Raw genomic sequence first — 8,029 nt, 5'->3', positions numbered from 1 at the left:
TTTTGGGACTGAGAATACATGCGCTACTTTTACAACTGCTTTATTAAATGCTTTTGAAATATATCTTTGAACTGCGAATACATGAAATGCTTTTATAAATGTTTGACGAGATAGACACAAGCAAAACATTCCTCGAATGAATTATTATACAGACAGAAGTTCTGCGGATTATTATTGAATTATGTGGACATGATAATTGCCACCATTGAATTATGTGGACAGGATAATTGCCACCATTGAATTATGTAGACATGATAATTGCCACTATTGAATTATGTGGACATGATAATTGCCACCAATTGATGTGAATGTTATGTATCGAGAGAATGATTTTATACACAGGTTATGTGTATGTTATTTTTGTGCACGAGATATGTGTACGGTTACTAAGATTTATGAAAGATGATTTCGTACACGAGAAAGGTGTACTGTATTTAAAAGATATCGCATGTACATTACAGGTGGGTATAGGATTCGGGCCCATTTGTACCATGCAGCATTTAAGTCTTGTGGTCTATCAAAATGATGAATTTTTATTGTTTATGATAAACTTATGAGCTCACCAACCTTTTGGTTGACACTTTAAAGCATGTTTATTCTTAGGTATGAAAGAAATCTTCCGCTGTGCATTTGCTCATATTACATGGAGTCGTTCATGGTATATAGAGGTCCGTTCATCGCAATGGTACCATATGTTATTGTGTTCGTTCAGGAAGAATTTTGGACGGGGTATGACATGTGGTATCAGAGCGGTGGTCTTAGCGAACCAGGTCAACATTAGTGTGTCTAACAGGTAATTGTTAGGATGCATTAGTGAAGTCTGGACTTCGACCTAGTAGTTGTTAGGTTATATTAATGAGTCTGGACTTGAACCTGGTCTGCCTGTCAAAAGTTTTGCATATCATTCCATGTAGAAAAATATCTACCTATCATTTTCAGTCTCGACGCGTCTTATTTCAATTATTGCATAGATGGTGTACAGACAAATTCATATCCCATCACATTAAACCTTGTCTGACACATCTCCTTAATTTCCTCCTTAATCTACGGAATCTTCTATACTATATATAAGTATTAGGTATTCTATGTAATTAGAATATCATCCGATATTCAAAAATCATTTCACATCAAAAATCCTTTATCTAACCATGCTAGATGAATTCTACAACCAGTTCAAGTTCCTCGGATTCCGATATGGAGTCCCACTCCAGCTCCGAAAGCAGTGTCACCAGAATGAATCAATCAATCAGCCATCCCCAATTCATCTGATGGGTTCGTAGTTGACTTAATCAATGGAGACGAGAAGAAGGCAATTCTTTCCACCCATTAACCTGCACTCATGGCAATAAACCAGAAGCACTTACCGGTGAACCTATTAGAAACACCATTTTCACCCTCATTTTTTGAATATCTCGCTATGATTATATACTATCTCAAATTCAAAACCTTATTCACTCGCTCGTTCCTTCCGACAATCATCTCGGAGTAATAAGTCAACGAGCCTCGCACCCGAGTTATAGCCTTGAAAAATATGGTGCAAAATGTACCAGCTTCAGCAACATTACCGGCATCAACAGTACCACCAACAACAACATCCGCATCCCAAGCCTCAATTTCACACTCTGTCCCACGAACATCAACATCATACGCACTATAGATACCAAGGAGAACCAACAGCAATTAACGATGAAGTATTGATCCATAACTTTATTAATATTCTGCGAAGAATATGTGGATCCTAATAATTAAAAATGAAGTATTGATCCATAACTTCATTAATATTCTGCGAAGAATATGTGGATCCTAATAGTTTTAGAGATTACTTATTCTAGCTCAAACCGAAAATCAAATTAATCTAATATTATATTGATTCATTAAATCCATAATTACATCTGAAGAAAATATATATGTATATATATTTTCATAAAGATTGTGATTAAAAACTCCTTCGTACAAGCTGTTAATGGTGAAAATATTTTAACGGGTAGGTAATGCCCGAGGAATATTTAGATTCTACATTAATAAGTTACATTGTACATTCTTTGAATCTGATTCAATGGTCACTTACTATCCTACATACAACCACACATATATGTATCCATTCACCAAAGAACAACTATTATCATTCAAATTTAATTTCATATTCGGATTTTGACTGATCAAAATCCAAGTCAAGATTTAACAGAAGACATCACTTTTTAGATTCCTACATCTTTCGAAGTCATACTTTGAATTCAAAACTGTGCCAGATCCATTGGCTTGTTATTATTGAAAATAACTTTACAATACCTTTTCAAAATTAGCCAATTTTGTCACAGCTCCAGTAAATCAACTTCGACTTTTATTCGGATTAGCTTTATTATAACTTTGATATATAAGTTGCCTTTCATCATTGTTATCGGAGAACCCTTTATATCTCATCACATTGGCAGTAAACTTACCGACAACTTCATTGATCTTTGACTTTTCGAAAAATCATTATATTTGTCGAAACCCCATCTTGTGCCAATCTGCATCTTGTGACGATACTTGTCGTACCAAAAAGCTTTAATCATTATTTTGAATCTCACAACGTTTCTACATCAACAGTTATATGTATACATATAACATGTAGCTTTTAGAATTATGATCTTCCATTCTGAAATTCTGAATAAGCACCCCAAATTGCGAAATCAATTCTCAGAGTATTAAAAGAACTGACAAAACAGCAAAAACTATTGATGACTGTAAAAGTTGAAAGTTTGATAATAAAAGAATGGTACGTGGAAAAAAAAACTCAGAAAAACATCGAAATCTGCTTTCTACATTATAATATCTTCAATATTTCTATGATATCGTTGTATCTTCCTTAGTCGTAAATATCCTCAACATTTCCGAAAGTATCTTTATAACATTTTTGTTTGTAATTATCTTCGCTGTCATTTTATCTTTAGTACATCATACCGGAAAATGTTTTGACTTCTAAATTTTAGTGAAACCCTAGGAGTTTTAAATCCTTGGATATTATTGAGTAATATTGGAATGAAAGCATGAGTTAATGTAATATAATGACACTTGATCAACATTATTATATTACAGTAAGTCATGCGAAAGGTCTGATGGAACGTGATGATGGTAATGCTTGATCGACCTTACCATCACCACGAACCGTGTTACTCGACTTGTATTCATCCTAAACCATGTTACTTGATTCGAATTCATTATGAACCCGAACTTAACCCGAGAGGGGCATTCATAAAACTATCTGCGTATCTATCTCGAAGAAATCCTTAATCATATCATTTTCTTCGATGAAACATTCTTAGACGATTAAAATCTTTCTATTAAGATTTTGAGTTCAAATCTGGTACTAAAACATTCTCAATTTCAATTCCAACTGTCACCACTCAAATTTCGGGACGAAATTTCTTTAACGGGTAGGTACTGTAGTGACCCGGAAATTTTCGACTAATTTTAAACCGAACTCTCGATAAGATTTAATATATTTTGACACGATAAGCTAAGTCTGTTATCTTGAGTCTCAAAATTATTGAACTGTTCTATACCTTCATTGGACCTTCGACTGTTCCCGATGATTCACGAACAATTAATTATAATTAGATATGTGTGTGTGTATATATATATACATGGTAATTGGAATTTATAATTTATAATATTATATGTTGTAATATATATATGTAATAAATATTAAAAATTCAATATATTATATAATTGTTAAATAGTAATAAATTGTAATATACAAATTTAAATATGATTATCATTACTTTCATTATTATTATCAATAGTAATATTAATATTAAAATCAGTATTATTAATATTATTATTTTCTATATATTACATAATAGATATGAACTATAATACATTTAATTAATTATATTATCATTATTACTAATGTTATTAATTAGTAATAACATTATGATCTTAATTATCATTATGATTATTATTAGTAATAAAATTAACATTTAATAACATAATTCCTAAAAACTATCTTTTTATTTAAAATTTTTATTATCATTAAGAGTATTAGTATTATTAATATATTTACTTATTTGTTAAGATTAATTATAAGAAACATATATACAAACATATAATATAAATTCAGAAGAATAAATACAGGGATATAATATATTACAGAATCTGTTGAGACTCAACATCAACCTTATTGTTGATGATTCCTGTCTAAAACTGTTAAAAGTCTTCAAGTTGTACGAATTTGTTTCATGTAACTATCGCACTGTATTCAATTTTCAAAATTCGTACAAATCACACTTCAAACAAAGGAACAATCCAAGAATCTGTTAGCCGTCTATTTCACCTTCGCTTCACCTTCATTAATCTGATAGATAACAAATTCAGATAAATACAAACTTTAGGGACTGAAATATTCCATTCTGTTAGCAATTACAATCGAGCTTTACATTTTTCTTTCATCTTCTCTCTTTATCTCCTTCATTCTTGTTCCTGTCGATTCTTTGTCTGTAATCCGTTAGACGTCGACTTCAATTCACACTACAAAACACAAATTGATATTTTCATATCTGATACAAACAATCATTCGATTACCATCAATAATAATTAGATGTATATATATATATATATATATATATATATATATATATATATATATATATATATATATATATATATATATATATATATATATATATAGATATATATATATATATACTTACATATACATTTGTATTTAATCAGTTAGCCTATAATCACCAAACCATGGATACAAGTCTCTTACATCTTGTTCGAACCACAACTAAAAAAAAAAACCATTTAACACTACACGATTTCGGTTTCATCTGTTTTCATTAAACAACCACACCAACAGCAAATCTTTGAACCACCACGAACCCCTTTAATTGTTCCTGTCTCGATAACCATTGCAAACACCCATACCACCCTAATAACCACCACCTTAATTCATCAAGACCGTCACCCTTCTTTCTTTTTCTTCATTAACACGCATTAAATTTTCTTTCTGTTTCAAATCATTATCAAACCACAACACCTTTTTCCTTTTGCTTGAGATGGATCATGACCACACACGATCACCTACCAACACAACTTCTATTCTCCTATCCTATTTACCGTTCTCATTTCTTTCCTTTGATCGAACACACCCATCAAATAGAACCTTAATGCTACGACCGGCTGTTTGGTATTTTCTGTCCAACCACCGTATACCGCCACCACTATCTGCTACGATTACTATTTTGTTGTTTCTTTTACTGCTACTGTAAACTGCATCTGCCACTCATTGTTTCTATTAAAATTATACACGAAGGAGATGATTGATTAGTGGCATGAAGATGGAAATAAAAAGTGATGATTAACAAGGATGTGGTCGACTTTAAAAGAAGCAAAAGAAAAGGGATACCGGATCCCACACCTAGGATTCCAATTAGGTGAAAATATCTATTATATTATGGTTATAATTATTATGGTTAGTGGATGCCGACAGAAAATATAATACAAGATTGGGTTGCTCACATCATTGAGGAGGGCCACGAAGAAAAACAAATATGATAACAGATATTACGATGGTTACATATAGACAATTGGGATAGTGACAGACAAAAGGAAATGGGATGATACAAGCTTTTTATATTCACGTGAGTATATGTTGGGAGACGGCTAGGTCTACTGCCTTACAAGTCGATTAGTTAATTTTTTTTTTAAAACCGATTACTTTTAAAAGAAGCTGGTCGATTATATCTGTTGTGGTATTGGGCCGAGGTTATTATATTTCTATTGGGCTCCTAAGCTTGTAGTTGGGCCGAGAATTATGGGCGGGGTAATATAAACCCATGATCAATCAGGCCTGCAACACTCCTTCTTCTGTTTCTCACTTCGGGATGAGGTTACAGAAACGAATTGTCATTGGTAAGTCAAAGATGATGATAGTTTTATAGATGACGATAGTGGTGTACGTATAGAAGAAAATGATTATCGTGATTATGATAAGCTTTGTGATCGTGATGATGATAATACTAGGCGTTTAAAGGTGATGAAGATATTACTTATGATGAATGTGATTAGATGATAATGAAGATGATAATGATGAGTTAAGATGGTGATAACTATGTTATGATGTATGATGATGATTATAATTCGGAGGATTAGGATTAAGATATTGTGTTGATGATTCTAATGATGATAATATAGATTGATGATGATGATGATGTTACGATAGATGATAGTACACGAAGATCATGAATATGAGATTGATGATGATAATGGTTCTGTGAAGATTTAAGATCATGAATTGGGTTTTAAATTTAAGAAGATGACAGACAGAAAATTGGTTAAAAGAAAATAGTTACGAATTAAAACAGAAAGTAATGGATGGAGTATTGGTTAGGGTGGTTGTCAAAGAACGATAGGTCGCGGGTTCGAGCCCCGTCATAGGCAATTTTTTTTAGAAAGGCTTTGGAAGGGTTCGTGAATCCGAGGCCAACGCTATATTTGTTCAATGACGCCATATGTATTTTTACTACAAAAAAATACAATAGGTGAGTTCATTTGATTCCCTTTTACTCTTTACATTTTTGGGACTGAGAATACATGCGCTACTTTTACAACTGCTTTATTAAATGCTTTTGAAATATATCTTTGAACTGCGAATACATGAAATGCTTTTATAAATGTTTGACGAGATAGACACAAGCAAAACATTCCTCGAATGAATTATTATACAGACAGAAGTTCTGCGAATTATTATTGAATTATGTGGACATGATAATTGCCACCATTGAATTATGTAGACATGATAATTGCCACTATTGAATTATGTGGACATGATAATTGCCACCAATTGATGTGAATGTTATGTATCGAGAGAATGATTTTATACACAGGTTATGTGTATGTTATTTTTGTGCACGAGATATGTGTACGGTTACTAAGATTTATGAAAGATGATTTCGTACACGAGAAAGGTGTACTGTATTTAAAAGATATCCCATGTACATTACAGGTGGGTATAGGATTCGGGCCCATTTGTACCATGCAGCATTTAAGTCGTGTGGTCTATCAAAATGATGAATTTTTATTGTTTATGATAAACTTATGAGCTCACCAACCTTTTGGTTGACACTTTAAAGCATGTTTATTCTCAGGTATGAAAGAAATCTTCCGCTGTGCATTTGCTCATATTACATGGAGTCGTTCATGGTATATAGAGGTCCGTTCATCGCAATGGTACCATATGTTATTGTGTTCGTTCAGGAAGAATTTTGGACGGGGTATGACAAATACGACCATCCATACGGATTCAAGTCCCACCCGTTTGGATTCATGGACCTTCCGTAGGGATCCATATGGTCTATATCTGTATGGCTACATCTCAATCCGTACGGTTGCACAACTAATCTATACGGGTTCAGTCTGGATCCGTACGGATGCAGTTCATCTGCAGCAACATATTTTCGAGTTTAGACACCCCAAATGTAATTTTTGCACGGTTTTGACACTAAAGCTTGTACGAAAAACACGGATAGACCATCTAGAAACGTTTTCTAACAACATTTGGTATTTACAACACCTCAGAATCCAAATTTTGATCCAAAAAATATATTTGTACAAAGCTTAGCAAATCACATATTTCACTTCAACTTTGTACAAGAAATCAGTTGTTAAATGCCTTAATACGTTACCAAAATCACAAGAAACGATTACAAGCTTTCAAACGAGATCATAACCACATGATTTGGAGTTAGGATTAATGAGGTTTTAGGGTTCTAAGTGTACGTATGTGTGTGAGGATAAAGTTTCCAAAAGAGGAAATGAGGAAAGAAGCATGAGATAATAAGCCACAAGGTTTCCTTCATGAGAAGGGAACCTACTCCGTGTAATACACAAATATTTACCAGTTATCTGAAACGCTATATACTTCATTAAGCGATCTAATGAGGTCCAATTCAAATAAACAAATATGTTTTGTGACCCTTGTCACAAAACACATTTAATAGTACAATTGTCACAAATAAACATATTTGTTACCGTACCATAAGAC

This window comes from Rutidosis leptorrhynchoides, chromosome 5 (genome assembly GCF_046630445.1).
Source record: "Rutidosis leptorrhynchoides isolate AG116_Rl617_1_P2 chromosome 5, CSIRO_AGI_Rlap_v1, whole genome shotgun sequence".
NCBI lineage: Eukaryota > Viridiplantae > Streptophyta > Magnoliopsida > Asterales > Asteraceae > Rutidosis > Rutidosis leptorrhynchoides.
Note: the sequence above shows the minus strand (reverse complement) of the source record.